Raw genomic sequence first — 18,287 nt, forward strand, 5'->3', positions numbered from 1 at the left:
TTGGCACAGGCTCCCTCCTGTCTGGGGAGGCTCTGGTCCTTGAGAGCTGGGAGGGTTGCTCTCCGGCTGCCAGGCAGGCCCTTCCCTTCTCCTTGTGTCCGTCCCATGATTGCACAGGAAGCCGCTGGGGTTTGCTTGGCTGCTGGGTTTGACCACTTGCCTGTAGTGTGGTTTTTGAGCTTGAGCTCTTTGGGTGGATTTAATTACCTTAATTGAATGGTGTTTTCAGTTTTCAGTAAAGGGGGAAGTAGGAAGCCAGTGGAAATGACAGGGGTTGGCTTTATCACACCCAGAGGCCCTAACAGGTTGGAATTGATTCTTCTCGATCTTCTTTCTGGGTGGTTTTCTGAGACATTGACTCGGGGTTGCCTTGAGGAGCAGTTCAGTATAGTGAACCATGACAGTTGGCTTCCTCCAGCTTGTGAATCACAGATGTTGTACACATAGCCTCCACCACTTCACACTGGGCAATGCCCTGCTGGCCATTCTCGGGGCAAGCTCCTGACCTCTCTGTGTATTTTTCAACAGTCTTCCTGTTTCAGAGGAACGTCCTTGTCTATGTCCTACGTTTTACATAGCAAAATCAACTTCCTGGTTGGAAAAGGGGTGTAGATCTGTGTCAAGTGTCTACGGGGTGGCAGGCCCGCTACTGCCATCTCCCTGTCCTCTTTTTTTCCTTATGACTGGAACTGAGGCTCCCTGGGTAGCTTGTCCCATACAGATCGCTGGAGCTGTATCACACCCGCCTTTGGCTCCAGGGCCCTGCAGTCTGGCTTTTGATGATTCCTCCCTAGCTAGTTCCCAATGCAACGATCGCTCTCTTCTTATAACTCCTCTGGACTTTTGGACATCAGAAACTTCAAGATCATTTGTATTCTAATAGAGGTCGACATGGACTCTCAGAAGCCACATTTGAACCTTGTTCCCACATCCATCCACTCAATCCTTGTTCACTCCTCTGGGTTCTAGAGCTGGAGATCCAGCCCAGCAGGGCTGACCTGCGCCCTCTCCTTGCAGAGCTGGACGAACCGAGGGATGGCGCTAGGCCGCACTTAGACGGCCTTGGACCGGTTTCCATTGGGCAGTGCCTCTTAACCATGAAAAATGCACCTTTGATGTGCACACAGGTCATCGCACACTTGGTTTGACCATTTGGCTCCACTGGTGTGGCTCTTGGCACTCCAGGGTAGGGGATTCTGCTTGCATCCTGGCCCAGCCTGGCTTAAATAAGCCCAACCTAGGGGCTAGACTGGGAAAACCAAGGGTTCTCACACAAACCCTGAGGCTTCTAAGTGCTGGGAGAGGACAGGGCCCACTTGATCCAACCCCAGGAACATGGTTGGTTGGCACTGGGGGCCCCATCAGCAGTGCCAAGTTGGCATGCATAGAAATCCTTCCTGAATCACATCACACGCACAGGGGCTCGGAGCCCTGCAGCACGCAGGAGTCCAGGGGATCCCAGGGATGTGACTGAAGAAACCAGCGCGCCTGGGCTCGCCAGGGGCCTCGGAGCCCTGCAGCACGCAGGAGTCCAGGGGATCCCAGGGATGTGACTGAAGAAACCAGCCCGCCTGGGCTCGCCAGGGGCCTCGGAGCCCTGCAGCACGTAGGAGTCCAGGGGATCCCAGGGATGTGACTGAAGAAACCAGCGCGCCTGGGCTCGCCAGGGGCCTCGGAGCCCTGCAGCACGTAGGAGTCCAGGGGATCCCAGGGATGTGACTGAAGAAACCAGCCCTCCTGGGCTCGCCAGGGGCCTCAGAGCCCTGCAGCATGTAGGAGTCCAGGGGATCCCAGGGATGTGACTGAAGAAACCAGCCCGCCTGGGCTCACCAGGGGCCTCGGAGCCCTGCAGCATGTAGGAGTCCAGGGGATCCCAGGGATGTGACTGAAGAAACCAGCCCGCCTGGGCTTGCCAGGGGCCTCGGAGCCCTGCAGCATGTAGGAGTCCAGGGGATCCCAGGGATGTGACTGAAGAAACCAGCCCGCCTGGGCTTGCCAGGTGCAAGGAGCTGGCTGTGACCTGTGGTCACAGCCACTGTGGGTGTTCTCCTGCCCTTGGGAGAGAGCTGGGGAGCAGAGATGCTTTCTCTCTGGGACTCAGTGCAGCCTGACTCCTGCTTCCAGCCTTGGTCCCTGGTCCACTGTGTCTGGATGGGATGCTTCCTCAGGAACCTCCGAGCATTGCCCAGACCTGGGGCCATGTCTGGAGTTGGAGGCACAGGGAAGATTGAGTCTGACCCAACCAGCGCTCCCCACGACAGGAGGGTGCCAGTACCTGGCGTCACACACCCGGGGCCATCTAGTTGTAGGAGGTAAGCAGAGAGGCAAGGCGCAGAGGCAGGGAGAGGAGGAGAACGATGAAGTGATGGGCTGGCTTCCAGCAACCTGCTTTTCAGTTCCATTTCTGTTTCCTGATTGTGTGGCCATGGTGGGCAGAGCAATGTTTTGCTCTCTGGGGCAAAAGCCCTGCTGTGTAGCATGGACTGATTTTCCATGGCTGATTTCTGCTATGACCTGGCATCTGAGGCAGAGTTGGGATGAAGCATGAACATGGGCTTGTGGAGCCTCTGAATCCTGCAGGCTCCCATCGGATTTGCAGTTGCTCTTATATCCTCAGGCAGGGCTCTCACCCCACAAAGGCTAACAGAAGCACTGTTTCTGATCATTCCTGATGGCTGGCATTGCTGAGAATCACTCCTTAAGCCTCCTGGTCAGTGCAGTCTTTGTACCCTCCCCTCCACGGGAAGGAGCTCAGGTCCAGCACTGGCCGGCTTTTTGGCACGGCTCCACTAAGAGCTCTCTGCAGACACTGGGGGACCAGCCTTGGTGGCCAGATGCTCCTTGGATGAGGGGACTGGGCTCTCTTGTGAGCTCAGAGGTGCCCCAGTTTACCTTTTGTAGGAGTGACTATGCTGCCATCAAAGGTAAAAGTAGGAGCAGAAGAGACCTGAGCCTAAACAACTCTGCCCTTGCCTCCTTCATGCCTTCCCAGAGAGGGGGGTCAGTGCCAGCCACTGCCAGAGGGGGCCTTAGGGGAGTTGATGGAGCCATGAGAGGCTAAGAAACGAGAAGCGCGAAACTGGTAGAAATGGTTTTGATGCTCAGCCCAGTGACCCTCTGGCCTCCTTGCTAGATGCAACCCAAAGTCCAGGGGCCACACCACTGCCAGGCCAGGGCAGGGGAGCTGCTAGAAGCGGGCATAAAGCTCTTTCAGAAATACAGGGGCCACTGAAATGCTGAGCCCATCTGGCATCTGGGCCAGATCCCACTGCTACCCTGCATTTGCTGACTACAACCTTGGCTAACTTACAGGGAGTCTGTGAGCCTCAGGCTTCTTGTCTGTAAAATGGAGCTAATGATCTGTGTATTAATAACAGGGCTTCTCAGCCTCTGTACCACTGACTTTGCCAAGGCCCCTGGGGCAAGATCACTGCCGGCTGAGAACTGCTTTACAGAAAGGAGAAGAACATTAGTAAGGCCTTTGGAGCGTCCTTTGTAAGTTCATCCCTCCCTTCCTTCCACCTTTCCCAGGAACATCCTGTCCTGTATTCTGGAAACGGTAGGAAGTGACATAAGATAGGAGTAAACTAGGCTCTTCTGGGCAGCAGGAGCTGGAGACCAGGGCGAGGTCCTGCTCCAAAGCAGCGTCACCTCTACCTGCGCGTGTGCAACTGGGACAATAAACAGCAACTTCAGTTCTGCCCCCAGCCCTGGTCGGGGGGTGTGTGCAGCTTCCTGCGCTGGAGTGGGCTGAGGAAAGGAATGGTCATGGAATTAGCCCCTGAGGCAGCCACTGCTCGAGATGCTCAGAGCCACCAGACTCCCCAGGCCCGGGTCCTCCCCCAGCCCGGGGGGCTGCCTGCACAGAAGAAGGCCCCCTGAGCCCTGTGAGCCCCAGCCGCCCTCCCGTGCACTTTACCCACACGCAGGCTACTGGGCAACGGGGAATGTGTGCAGTCTTTCTCTGCGTATGTTCCAGGAGCAGAGGTTTCCCTCGTTTTCCCCTCAAGACACAGCAAGAAATACATCTACATTACAGCATACAGTCAGCTGAGACATATAATACAAAACAAGGAAAATTCATGAAGCAAACTTACTTTGCTTACATGGACCACTCTGATATTTTCATCCTATTCCATAGTAGTCGTTCATTTAGAAAAAAAAAAAAAATCTAGGTGCAACATAGTAAGTGATTTGAGGGCTCAATAATCAGTTATAGTCTGTAGTGGTTTTTTTTTTTTTTTTAAACTGTCCCGCAAAGAGTTGGACAGGACTGAGCGACTGAAATGAACTGAACTGAACTGAGACCAGAATCTGATCATTCCTAATCAGGCTGTGTTTGGGGTTGCCCTGTTTATAGTGATGCTAGGTTCTCATTTGGATGGAGAAATAGAGATCCAAGGCCCAAACACAGGGACTGTTAGGGTCTGACCGTATTCATACTGTTAGGGAGAGGAGAAGACCACCAGGTGCTGGGTCCACGAGCCAGGCCTTGCCTTTCTGCTTCACTGCTGCCTCCCTCGTTCGGCACAGCTCCTAGGTCTAACAGAGGGCCATTCATTTGTTAAGCAAGTGGACGAATGAGTAAAAGAAACCCCCATTTACAGAGGGCCTGGCATGAGATAGGCACTTTATATACTATATTATTGCTTCCTGTTTATTACGTAATTAGGAAGCAAGTCTGCAAAGTAGAAATTACGCTTCTTTTTTTACAGAGGAAGACCTTGAATCCAGAGACATTTAATACTTGGTGGTGCAGAGCTTGAACCTGGGGCTGCTAGAGAGGGATAGGGTCTCTGCATCCTACATTTAAAGAGGCATCTCCAGGAGATTCTGCTTCAGGCCGAGAAACTGTGCTCGGCACCACCCCACCCCACTCCTGGGCACCCTGTAGTCCCCCACTCCTGGCTGTCACCCGCAGGGCTCCCTGGAGCTCATCTTAAGACCCAAAGTCACTCTATCCCGTCTTCTGTCCTGGGCATCCCTTTCCACCTGGGAGTCCAGCTTTGGCAGGCCACCCAGCAAGGCTTTCAGTAGATGGACACCTGACTGTTCACTTAAGAGCTGCGGAATCAGTTAGACTTTGGACAAATCACTCAATCTGAGCCTCAGCCTTGGGGCTGATGGGAAGGTACAGCCTGGTCCTTGAGGAAGCCTCTATGGACTATGAAGTGGGTGTTACAGGGGCAATTGTAACTCCACTCTGGAGAGCCTTGTTCAGAGAGGAGGCTGCTTCAGAGACTCCCAGAGGAAGAGGCATGTGGGTTTGCTGGGATTGGGATGTCCCTCAGGCAACCATCCTCTCTCCAGCCCCTGGGAAGAGAGCCAGGCCATATGGGAGGACACCCCTGGAAAGCAGCCCTGAGGGGAGTCCCAGGCTTGGGCAGAGAGAAGAAGCTCCAGGAAGAGCTCCTGGAACCACAAAGAGGGCAGAGAGGCACAGGGCTCTCCTCACCATCTGCAGACTTCATTTCCCCATCTGTAAATTGGTGCCACAGGGCTGGGTGGCAAAGGCAGAGAAGCAGAGCTGCAAGAGCCACCACAGCTGACCCAGCTCCTGTTAACTGCCATGAAGTTCACATCCACCATCTTTCTCAGGGGTCACAACCACTGGCCAAGTCAGATAGGACCTGTGTCAAAGAAATCTGAGGTGTAGAAGCCAAGAAACAGAGAGGCTGAGCAACTTGCCCAAGATCACACAGCCAGGGAGTGGCAGAGCTGGGATTCAGACCCCAATCTCTGCCAAGCAGTTTTGCCCTCCTTGAGCAGCCAAAGTAGAAAAGGTTACGGGGTGGGTGTCTCCCTCTGCCATGGTGTCCCCACAGGGTAGGAAGGGGTGGAGGTCTTTCTTGTAGCACCTCCTCTCCCCACCAGAGAGCATATGCTTTAGTAAAGCTAGAGAAGGCACCTGCTGGACACGGCCATCCCGTAGGAGCATCCAGCATCCAGCATCCAGCATCCTGCCCCTGAAGTGTCAGGAATATGAGTATCTGGGCTGGGGGAGGGGTGTCCCACAGAGCCCTTGGGAATCTCTAACCCCTCCCCAACCCCACAAACACATCAGAGCCCCACTGTCCCTGGCCTTCTCCTCATTTCCTGCTGGAGGCTAGGACGTAGAACGGAAATGGCTGGTTGGTAAGTGACAGCTGTCTTTTCTCCAACCCATGTGGCAGCTGTGAGACCAGCTCTTCCAGGGAAGGAAAGGGAACTTCTCTGCTTTGGGGACACAGTCACAGAACTGACAAGCATCTGTTTTTCACAGAATTCCTTATGAAGTGCTTAGAGTGGTGAGATAAAGAATTTACCATCCAGGCAATCCTTCTAAAAAAATTGAATAGTGCTCTTTAGACAGACAGGATTATTTAAAACAATGACTTGAGTTGAAGTGGAAAAAGTCAGTTTCTTGGAATTCTCCTTGCTGAGATAAACAAGGAATCTCTTCTCCTCTTTCATAAGACAGTGGCCCTTGCTTCTCAGAATGCCCTGGAGGGCTTGTTAAACAGAGTTCTGGGCCCACCCCAGAGATGCTCTCTCAGGATGTTGGGGCAGGGCTAGAGCATCCAGGGACACTTGGGACCACACTTGGAATTCTGCTGCCCTAGGCCTCGAGCGACTGGAGGTTGGACCTCTTTCTGGGAGGTTGTGCTGGTGAGTCCTATGCTCTTGGGCCACTTGGGGTGCATGCGGGTCAATGACCCGTCTGGGCTGTGTCTGCCTGGCTCTAGACCTGGCTCTGGGCAGGCTGTGCATATGCAGGGTACAGAGATGAATCAGAAATGCTTTCCTCTCCAAGGGACAGTTGCCTGTTGGGGGAGAACAGGCAGAGACCAGTGCCATCTGCAGGGTTCAGGATGTGGGAAGAGGGTGGTCTCTCCAGGCAGTGCTTGCTTGAAGGCAGTTGGGAAGGAAGCTTTGCTGCCAGTCTGTGTGCAGGCACCCAGCTGGCTTCAGCCTCAGCACCCAGCAGGGGAGTGGAAAGATTAGAGCCAGACTATGTCCCGTTTCCCAGCGCTGTGCAACCTGGGCAAGTTCCCTCCACCTCTCTGAGCCTCCCTTCATTCTCTGCAGCTGTTCTCACCTCTGTGGGTGATGGTGAAGGGTAGAGATGAAAAGTGTCAAGGACCCAGAAGAGACCTACACAGAGAGACGATTCAGTAAATGGAAGTTTACACCACTAGAGACCTTGGGCTTTTTGAAAGAGACCTCCCTTAGAAGGAATTCCATATCTATCATTGTGGTGCTAACACCCGCCAACAGGCTTTCAGGGTGAGCTCCAGCATGTAAAGACTCTAGTTGCTGCTAAGTCACTTCAGTCGTGTCCGACTCTGTGTGACCCCATAGACGGCAGCCAACCAGGCTCCCCCTTCCCTGGGATTCTCCAGGCAAGAACACTGGAGTGGGTTGCCATTTCCTTCTCCAATGCATGAAAGTGAAAAGTGAAAGTGAAGTCGCTCAGTCGTGTCAGACCCTCAGCGACCCCATGGACTGCAGCCTTCCAGGCTCCTCCATCCACCGGATTTTCCAGGCAAGAGTACTGGAGTGGGATGCCATTGCCTTGTCGGAAAGACTCTAGTAGGTGCTCGCTGAATGCCGCTTGCCACATTTCTAACCTCCAGACGGGGGCGCTATAACACAGTGAGAAGGGCGTGGACTGAGGCCAGACCTCCCGGGGCATGGTTCTTGGCTGTACTGCTTGTGAGTGGCCCTAGGGAAATTACAAAACCTCTTTCTGCTTCAGTTTCCTCATCTGCAAAAGGAGCCTAACGTAATACCCGCCTCCCAGCGAATCCGTGTCTGTGAGGCGGCTGACACCTGGTTAACTGTCAGTCTCATCACCCTCCTCGCCGTACAATCTACGCCAAGCCAGGGCTAGGGGCACGAGGTCACGAGGACAATGCCTTTCCCCGACATGAAAGAGAGAGAAGCAAGCCAGCGAGTGCCCAGAGCCCCCAACGCTTGCCTGTCCTTGGAACCAGCTCGCACCTTTGCCCTCTGACTGGCTCCTCTGACTGAGCAAACCGCTCAGTTCCCTCATCTGAATGCTTATTGGCTGAACGTTAAGAGCGTCAGTGTTTGTATGGCGGTTGTTTTCCCTGAAAACTATGCCTGCGTCTCCTAAGCTATCACTGGAACCAGTCTGAGGAAATCTTGCATGCTAGATGAGTCAGAAAACCAAAACAAAAAACCAGGCGATCTGTGTAAGCATTTTGCATACAGAGTAACGAAGCTAGATTCCTATGGTGAACTTGGTGGGACACTGCGGGCAAGGAGCAGGTCTGAGCCCGTGGGTTTAGCAAGTGGGTCTGAGTTCCTGCCCCTTAATTGCTGGTGGTGCTGCATGTGCCCAGGCCGCCCCAGGCCAGGGCAAGCCCGGCGGCAGCTCTAACACGACCTGGCCATTGCAGGCAGGGCTCAGAGACATGAAACTGACCTCCAGACTGGGCAGAGAGTAGAGAAAGCACTGGTTGCCCAAGCGAATCTCAGGTTCCCCTCCGCTCTTCCCTCATCAAGCTTCAGGTAAAGGCTTTAAGATGGGACGTGGCTAAGATGAAACCCTTCTTTTAGCTCAGCCTTGAAGTCCTCAGCAGCTGAAGCCCACCTGGGAAGGGGCCACTCAGGGACAGAAGGGACTCACTGAGGCCAGGGAACAGTGTCCAGGTGCAGAGACCCAAAGGAACCAAGGGTTCCTACTGATGCCAGGCGTGGGCACCTCCATGGGTTCAGAGGCCCCTCACTGTGCAGTGTCTTCTCTGGGCTGCAGTTCAGAGCCGAGCTGAGAATGGAGGCTACGCGGAAGGTTCTCTCCCTGCTTTGATGGGCTGTGGTCCAGAAGGGTTGCTTTCTCCTTCGATGAGAAGAGTGGTCTGGCAAGTCCTGGGGAGAAAGCCATTTGTTCGTTGGCTCCATTGGCTCCTCTTGGAATCACATTTGTAGACACTCTGACAGCCGCACCTCAGAAGGGAATGCGCTTCGCACCAAGCCTTCTTCAGCCCTGGGAACCGAGGGCAGCCAAGAACCCACTCCATCTCAGCCTTGACATTGCTGCCACGTAGTACTCACTCGCGCAGCCCCCTCCAGGAAATGTTCCAGAATGATGGGGATGACCTACATTGGAGGTGACACAGCTCAGCAGTGCTCCACACATTCCATTTTCGGGCCTCGACCTGTGCATTTATAATGAGTCTTGTCCTCTCCTTCCCCATACCCCCAGCTCATTCTGCAACCCCTGGGATCAAGCAGAAACTAAGAGGTGTTTTGGGTTTTCCCAACTGACGAAATGAGACATGAGATTGCATTATAGGGCTACAGATTGGCTGGGTCTGTTGAAATGTGATTTAAACTCTCAGACAGAGATAAAACCAAGACCACTGTAGCCTGTTGGGAAAACGTCAGCACTTGTGTCTCCGTAAGGCTGTCTTCGCTGAAAGCCCTTTTCATCTCTCCAGTAACCCCGGGCAGATGGAGCGAAGGCCTGAAAGCCAAGGAGGAAGATGGCCCAGGCCTGGCTCTGTTGGCTGGCTGGTTTCAATTACTGAGATTTCTGGCATAGGCTGGAGGAATAGGGCTATTTCCAGACATGGGGCTTCCCCTTTCTGTAAGGGTCTCCTGTGCTTCCTTAGGGTCAGGAGCAAAAGGCAAAAACACCAAATCACTTGCTGAAGTCCCAGGGAAAAGACATCAGGGTGGACATACTCTTCCTCAGGGGCCTCGGGACCACCGGGCCTTCCCTCGCCTCATCTGCACACCTTTGTCTCCTGGGCTCCCAGGGGATCCAGGTTCCTATACTGTTAGGACCCAGCATTCCATCAGCCCCTGTCCTCCCAGCAGGCTATGGTCACTCCCACCCCAATGAGCTTCTGGTCACCAGCGAGCAGGCACAATTGTTCCCCTCTCAAAGACCAGGGGGCAGATGCAGGCTGGACCTGGCTCACCCGGACGTGTCTATTTATAAACCATCCCGATAAGCACAATCTGCCCTGCTCAACCTAGGCCTTATTCCACAGCAAAGCTAATTCTCCCAGGGGCAAGCTGAGCATTTCCTGCACCAGCTAGACTGGAAAGACGAGCCCAGTGGAGGGGCAAGGAGCTCCAGAGCGAGTCATTGCTTCTGCAGGGTCCAGCTCACAGGCTGGACAAGCTGGAATGCTTACTGCTGTTTGTGTGTGAACGAAAACAATCCGTCTTAAGGAGTGGTACAACGGGGGTCAGCAAGCATTTTCTGTAAAGGGCTGAGTAGTAAAGGCTTAGTTTTTTCTGGCCACACAGCCTGGGGCAGTTGTGGGCATCAGCCAAAGACATTATGTAAATGAACGAGTATGGCTGCATGCCAATAAAACTTTATTTATAAAACCAGGTGCCCAGCCCACAGCCTTGGTTTACCAACCGCTGTAGTAAAGGGAGCACAAATACTGGAAAATTAGACCTCGTTTAACACAAACATTTGTTAATCTACTCTCCAGGACTCTTATATTTTGGGTTTTAAAAAATATTACTGCAAATATTGTTTGTTATAATTGGACTAGATATGTTGAAAGAAATGATTCATAATTCAGTCTTTTTAAAAATGGCCTTTATTTTCTAGGGCAGTTTTAGGTTCTCAGCAAAATTTATACTACAGAGATTTCTCATATAGTCCCTCATCCACCATGCATAGCCCTCTGCATTATCAATATATCCATGGGGGTGTTAAAAATCCTTCTTAATTTCTTAAGGTTAATAACTTCTTAAGGTCTATTTAATTTTACACACGTATTCAATTTTGTTCTTCTTAAGGATCAATTCTCCATGAGGGAGAAAAGATACGATGGTAGATTCAGGCCAGCCCACCTGTCTGGTTGGGGACCCCTGGGTGTGGAAGAACATGCAGCCTGGGGGTCTTTCCCTGCTGAAGCCACACGTGCGCTCGGAGTCCACGGGCCATGAGGTCCTGAGGACCAAGTGTCCTCTTTATTACTAGTAGGCTCCCGCCTGACCCAGCAGTGGGGGACACAAGAGAGCCAGGCTCCCACCCTAGAACCTGTAAGGTCGCACCCGTTTGACACCATAGCGCCCTGGACACGCCCAAGACTTGTGCCCACTCAGCCATGTGGGAGCAGCGTGTCCTGACAGATGCACAGAAGGACCAAGTCACACCCGTCTATACCATATCCTCTGTTTCCTCACGGTCCAGACGGCAGTCCGTCGCCACAGCACACGCAGCACACGGAGAAACTCAGCCCCGACATGGCCCTGGCCACTCACAGCGCCCTGCACAGCTCCCTGACACAGGGCGGGCAGCCTCCCAGCCCCGCCGGCCCAGAGCGCACACCCCTGCGGCCCGTGGGAGCTCGTGCCTCCCAGCCTCTGCGAGGGAACCAGACCGGCATCTGACCCTACCTTCTGCTCTCCGCAAGTCGTGCTGCTTGTTCTCCGGGCCTCCCAGGAACCGGACAGGACCCTGACTCTTCCAGCAGCCTGGCTTTGCCCAGCAGCCAAAATTTCTTCCCTTGTCAGCCAGACTGCCCAGAGATAGAGGGGAATGGATGCAAGACCCAGATCTCTTAATGTTCACAAACCTGCCCACCTGAGGAAAATCAGTGACCAGAAGCTGGCCAGACACTGGAAGTTGGGGAAGCGTACCTAAATAGAGACCCAGCCGGGGGAAACCAAATGGTGTTCTTGGTGGGGAAGAGGCAAACAGTCCCCACTGCAACACCCGCGTGGTGTCATGTAACAGTCAGATTAAACAAACAGCCTCAGCAGCTATTTTTACATCCAGATCGGCCACGGGTAATAGATAACTTGGGGAGTGAGAAATTGCTTGCCTCTTAGCCGGATCCTAACCCAGGATTCCAACTTCTATTCAGATTGATTTTTAATACTGTTCTAGTGCTGAGATTTGAATAAAAATCTCCCAAGATGCAAAGGAAAACATTTGTTTAGGGAAACATTATAAACACTGTGGTGTGTGCCTTGGAACCAGAGCCCAGAGGCCTGCTGATGCCCCGGGGCAGAAATAGCCCGTTTCATCATCGGCTCGGAGGACCGCAGCCTGCATTCCTCGAGTAAGGAACCGTCCTGGGCTGTGCTTTTGGAGCAAAATAACATGCCTGGCTGCAGGCTGGGGGAAGGCTAGCCTGGGGTTTCAGGATGAGAGTTGCTGAAGGATATGAAATAATCAGAGAAGAGGTAAGGTAAGTGCCCACTGGGTGAGCCTGGCCATGGCAGATGTGGTTGTGGGCAAGGCCCAGGTGCCAGGTTAGAGCTCCCTTCCTCATCTCTGGAGGGCAGGCCTCTCACAGCCCTGAGGTGGGCTTATGTCTGCCTTCCCATGGCCACTTCCTATCTTGGCCTGGGGTCACCTGTTCCCCAAACTGCCCACAGACCCCCCAGACCTTTTCCAACCCCCTGCCTTTTCTCACACCATGCCAGTTCCTGGGTGTTCTATTTACCTTCCCCCAAGCTGACCCTGGGAGAGCACAAGAGTTTTAATGTAGGAATTTCTTTCTTTTTTTCAAGATCCTTTCTCACACTCCCCTTCCTTGGGGCCTGGGAAGGCCGAAGTGCCTGGTCTCAGACTGGTGTCCTGCTTTGTGGATGCCCAAAGCCTTTGGAAGTCTGTGTTGCACTGTACCTCTGAATCTATTTGTGGACTGCCCTGCCTGCCCCGGTGGATTACTCACAGCCAGCGACCTCAGTCTCAGCCCTAACTCAAGGCCTGGCACCACCTCCAGCCTCGAACCTACCAGTAGCAGAATCCCAGGGAGACGGGTCTATGCACTTCAGTTCAAACGAGTCACAAAGAACAGCTCCTCGTGGCCCTGCAGATGGAGTGGTCAAGACCTCCAACGAAAGGACGATCCAGCCCTTCCTCCTCCTGGGAGCCTCTAAACTTGTCTTTTGAGGTCCTGTCTGTGGGGACTCCTGCTCACTGATCAGCACTCAGAGATGGTTTGAGGGACACCCAAAGTGAACCCCTTGATTCTACCCACCCCACTTACCTCCCCTGAGTGTCAAAATCAATGCTAGCCAACCTGGCAGATAAAAAGAATCGATTTGAGAGATCAACCAGCATTAAACAAAACAAAACAAACCAAACAATAAATGGGATTTAGAGCCCCAGCCCCTTGTATTTCCGCCAAATCACTTAGCCTCTCTGTGCCTCAATTTACTCATCTCTAAGATGGACAGATTGCCTGCGCTCTGTGGGGTTGAAGATCAGATAAGCTCATACAGACATGCTTCTATATTACAAAGCTTCTCAAATGGTAGGCATTCACTTGTTATTTTTTTCCCTGATTTTTGCCACATCTTCAACCATCTGTACCATCGTTTACTTATCTTTCGGTAAAGAGCATTCAGATTGACTTATTTTTTAAAAAACAGAGCTTTGGAGTCAACAGCAATACCTGAGAAATCCTGGATTTGATGCTCTAGTTTTTTAAATCCACCCCCCACCCCCTACAATTATACATTGGAACAAATATACAGCCAGTTTGTATGCTATCTGCTTTTGCCCCAAATCATTTTGTTCTGGATTTTAGGAAAAGTTGTATTTCTAAATCCCATTTTAAGGAGGAGTTTGTTTTGAGGAATGAGTAACCTGAGCTGAAACCATTCAACAGGGCCCCTTACTTTCCTCCCGCTCCTCAGAACGTTTCTTCCCCAGCTTACTTTTAATTCTTCACAGGTGGAGAACATGACCTCATGTCTGGTTTAGGATCCTAGAAGTGGTGAGCTTTGCTGTGTGGCAGGTGCTGATGGTGTTTGCTTGGAGTGGCTGATTGGGAAAAGAGAACCGTAAGGATGGTTCAGGGAACATTTGGGGGCAGGGCAGTGGCTGGCAGCTCTGTCAATGACGTCAGCAGGAGGGGTCGAGAGAGAACAATAAAACGCAGTTCACGTGGCAAAAGCCTGTCCTGGGAGCAGGAGCTCTCGGAGTTTGGCCTGGGACCCAATCCAGCTAGGCTGACCATAGCTGACCACGGTAGAATCTGATTTCCCCCAAAATGTGCCTCCAGCTGTCTTGTCCCAGAGACCCCATGTCTGGCTCACTCCTGGTGGGGCAGCGGTGTGGACCACCTCAAGCACAAAACACAGCCAGACGACTCAGCCCAAGCTCCACCAAGAGCGCGGGGTCTGCGTGAGCCAGAGCTGGCATCTTTTCAGGGGACGGGCCCAGGCAAAGTGGCCACTCTCTCCCAGTCCAGGAGCTGTGAGCTGCGTGGAAAGAATGTGAATGAAGACACAATTCTAAATGTAGAATCACGAACGCTATGTGAGCCGGCTCCCTGATCATCCAGAAAAACAAGACCTGCTTGTACATTCTGCAAGAGCATAAATAAAGCTGTCCTCAGGCGGCGTGCTATGGTGTCCACTCCTTGCGGTGACTTCACTGGCTCCGACTCCACTGGCTCCAGAGGTTCTGGAGCATCGTGGGAGCTGCCTGGTTGCCTGACAGCATGGGTGGAAATGGCCTCACTCCCGTCTGGACGTGCGTGATGCTGCTAACTTAATCTGGGGACAGATCTGCTCTGTTCTTCATCTGTACTAATTAGAAACATTGAGAAGCTGGTAAAGGAGGGCAATGTGGAATGGGTCCTTCAGGCCAGTTTCCACTTCTGGGTGTTTGAAGTTCACATCTCTGCACATAATGTGAGGCAGCTCCCCTGATCCTCCGCTCTCGAGATGTGGTTGTGCTGAACAGCTTGTCTGAGCTCTCTTTACCAGTGCTCAGTCTTCTTTATGAGTTGTTTCCATAAATGTCTCCAGGAAGTTGGTGCTTTCGCAAAGCTTAATAATCATACGTATAACAACACAATAGTACTGTTGGTGCACACAGAAAACCTTTACTCCGTGGCCTGCACCATTCTGAGCCCTTATGCAAATGAGCCTCCCACTGTACTCTGTCTTGGGGCCCAGCACCATTTTGTTCCTTCACTGCAAATTGCTCCCTGCTGGAGGGTTGGGGAAAGATAAGACGGGGGAACCTCTACTTGCTGAGCACCCATTGTGTGGCAGGCACTGTCTGGCATCTTTTCTCCCTGTATGTAATGACTGTTCACGTGCCCTCTTTCCAGATGAGAAAACTGAGGCTTGCAGAGGTCCTGGATGCCACATGACTAAGCTTGGCTCTGAGGACACAGAAGAGGGTTTGTCCTCTGACCTGTCTAGACAGTAGGTCCCTTGCAGCCATCCTAGCCGCTCTAGCGAATCTCTCTTTAAGCCTAAGCACAGGGAACACGGCTTCCTTCCATCCACCTGTTCTGCTTGCCTCCCTCTGGGGGAGAGAGTAAAGTCTGGCCAGGGCATCTCCTTGGCTACTGATTTGTTTTGTTAACTGTGGGATTCTGTACCTGAGTGTCAGCACAGTGAAAGGGTGTCCTCAGGGCTGATGGCAGAATGGGGTGTCATGGCAGCAGGACACTTCTCACCTTCAGACCCTTTCATCAGATGGATCTCCTTACCAGGAACTCAGAGTTAGTGGCTTTGTGAAGGGATGGGGCATGATAATGGTGCCCAGCTCAGAAGGGCTGGATTTAATTGGGGGGCTCTGTTTGCAACTCGTGGCTGGAAAACAGGCCACTGGCCCAGGTCACTGAAGACCCTTCCTTAGAGATGCTCCCCCTGTCTGACAAACCGGGGGCCAGATTGGTGGCTGTCAAAGTCAGCTGAGGGATACATGGTCTGGGAGCTCTCTTTGAGGACTTTGCTTTGGGACTCTTGGCTTAGGACTTTGCAATAAAAGATTTAAAAGAAAAAAACAGAACCTGTCCTGAGAAATGAAGTAAATCCACTTTATTAAAATATGACCAAACACTAACAAAATCACGGTGACCAGCTGAGAGGTTGGCCACTAGGAGGGACCTGGAAATGGGTCAGGAGGAGTGTGAGGGGTCAGGAGCTGTGCTCCAGCTGTGCTTCTGGAGCACATTCTGACAAACTTTTTCTGTAAAAGGCTAGAGAGTATATGTGTTTAGCCTGTGGATCAGACCGCCTTTGTTAGCTCTCTGCTGCTGCTGCTAAGTCGCTTCAGTAGTGTCCGACTCTGTGCGACCCCAGAGACGGCAGCCCACCAGGCTCCCCCATCCCTGGGATTCTCCAGGCAAGAACCCTGGAGTGGGTTGCCATTTCCTTCTCCAATGCATGAAAGTGAAAAGTGAAAGCAAAGTCGTTCAGTCGTGTCTGACTCCTAGCGACCCCATGGACTGCAGCCCACGAGGCCCCTCTGTCCATGGGATTTTCCAGGCAAGAGTACTGGAGCGGGGTGCCATTGCCTTCTCCGCGTTAGTGCTCTACTCAGCCATGAAGACCAGTTAGAGACACTTTGTAGATGAAGAGGTGGGGTTGCATTCCAATCAAGCATTATTTATGGACATGGAGATTTGAATTTCATGTCATTTTCACATATCACAGAATATTCTGGTTTTGGTTCTCTCTCCTCTTTAGATACATAAAATCCACTCTCAGCTCACTACTGCTACTAGAGCCTGTGACTTGTAGCCCACCAGGCTCCTTTGTCATGGTGGTTCTTTACCACTGGCACCGCCTGGGAAGCTCACTCTTAGCTCACAGGGCTGTGCAAAAACAGGGGCAGGTGGATTTGGGCCATGGTGTGCCAAACCTGAGCCCCTCCATCACTTCAGTCACCACCAACCACATGTGGCTAATGAGCGCTTGAAACCTAGCTGGTCTGAACTGAGCAATGCTGTCAGTGTAAAATATATACTGCACTTCAAAGACTTAGTACCAAAAACCCACAAAATATCTTCTTAGTAGTATTCTGTATTGAATATTGCATTGATGATGGTGACATTGGTGATCTTGATGATGCTGAAATGGTGATACTTTGAATATTTTGGCTTTAATAGAATATACTGTTAGGATCGCTAGCTGTCTTGTATAGGGTGTGTATTTTGATCCTCACAGTCACCCTGGGAGGAAGCCATGCCCTTCTCTTTCCAGATGGAGAACAAGGTCAAAGAGGAGAAATCCCTTGCCCCAAATTACACAGATGTATAGAACAGTCTTTTGGACTCTGTGGGAGAAGGCGAGGGTGGGATAATTAGAGAGAATAGCACTGAAACATGTATATTATCATATGTGAAACAAATTGCCAGTCTAGGTTTGATGCATGAGACAGGGTGCTCGGGGCTGGTGCACTGGGATGACCCTGAGGGATGGGATGGGGAGGGAGGTGGGAGCAGGGTTCAGGATGGGGAACACATGTACATCCATGGCTGATTCATGGCAATGTATGGCAAAAACCACTACAATATTGTAATTAGCCTCCAATTAAAATAAATAAATTTAAAAAAGTGTGCTACCATTTACCCAAACAGGAGAGAATATGTATGTGCATTTGTATGTATTTGCTTATATTAAAGGAAAACAATTTAAGAATAAACCCTAAACTGAAATGGGTACCTCAGGGGACAGGAGGGCACAGGTGTGCAAATGAGAGGAGGAGCTAGGTGTCTGAGTCTGCCTTGTTTGGTGGATTCCGTGTACAGCCGCGCGCATACCTTACCTAAAGACCGAAGTAAACTAAACCAGAAAGTTAAAACAGGCAGTCTTGAGAAATTAAGAGCAAAATGAATCTAATGTGTAGGGGGCATAATTTCGCTAAGGGGAATTATTTCAAATGGTTTTAAACTACATTAGTTTGTTTTAACATTCATGAGGAGGATATACCTGAACATAAAATCAACTGTAAAGTAAAATCTTAAATTGTTCTCAGAAATATAGATAGATATAGATAAAGCAAATTAGGAAGTATGTTAGTGTCATGAGAAAACAAGGTCATTTTTTAGTGTTAGAGAAAAGAGCTGCAAATATAAAAGCAAAATGGTAAGTAAAACTTGGTAACGTTTATTTGATATCAATATAAATTCTATAAAATCAAATATGCAAAAGTGTGAAATCAAGATATAGTTTCTCTTAAAAAATGAAAAGCATTTCTTAAAAGGCCTAAAAATAATAACCAACATCAGAGCAATGACTCTCCTCTTTACCAACATTTCTGTCTCTGAAGATAGCTCATTAAAAAGGACACACATTCTCTTAACAGAAAACGTGTAAGAAGAGTCTGAAACCTCTGGTCACACCAAAGCAGGCAGGCTCAGAAAGATGGCTGGGATGATATCAAAATAACTGCGGAGTCAACTGAAGAGGTTCCCACAGCGACAGATGGAGCAGGTTACATTAGTACAAATAGAAGCCGGGGTAGATCGAAACACTGAGCATGTTTGAACTCATGAGCTCATAATGATACTGAAAAAAACCCCAAATCAAAACCCGAATAACTC

The 18,287-nt window shown here is 51.2% G+C and overlaps 1 protein-coding gene and 1 long non-coding RNA gene across 12 annotated transcripts in view; one reads left to right on the top strand and one right to left on the bottom strand.

The window, feature by feature from the left end:
- The window catches only part of C28H10orf71 (chromosome 28 C10orf71 homolog), a 51,655-nt gene that overhangs the window by 15,050 nt on the left and 18,318 nt on the right, over nt 1-18,287 (bottom strand). For 2 of the 11 annotated variants that reach the window (XM_086381599.1, XM_086381594.1), the window contains exons 1-2: nt 11,377-11,660; nt 8,432-9,105 (exon numbers count right to left, since the gene is read on the bottom strand). The exons of 2 other annotated variants lie outside the window; for them this stretch is intronic. The gene's annotated coding sequence lies outside the window, so the exon portion shown is untranslated. Of the gene's footprint in view, nt 1-8,431; nt 9,106-11,376; nt 11,831-13,653; nt 14,160-18,287 lie in introns of those variants that run through there. 7 more of the 11 variants (XM_086381601.1, XM_086381596.1, XM_086381604.1 and 4 more) reach the window with 6 other exon arrangements.
- LOC147342742 (uncharacterized) lies at nt 11,751-13,101 on the top strand. Its single transcript, XR_015156682.1, has 2 exons — nt 11,751-12,173; nt 12,499-13,101. It is a non-coding gene; the product is annotated as an uncharacterized LOC147342742 (long non-coding RNA).

This window comes from Bos grunniens, chromosome 28, assembly GCF_055505025.1.
Source record: "Bos grunniens cultivar Pamir isolate PY7600 chromosome 28, Bosgru_T2T1.0, whole genome shotgun sequence".
NCBI lineage: Eukaryota > Metazoa > Chordata > Mammalia > Artiodactyla > Bovidae > Bos > Bos grunniens.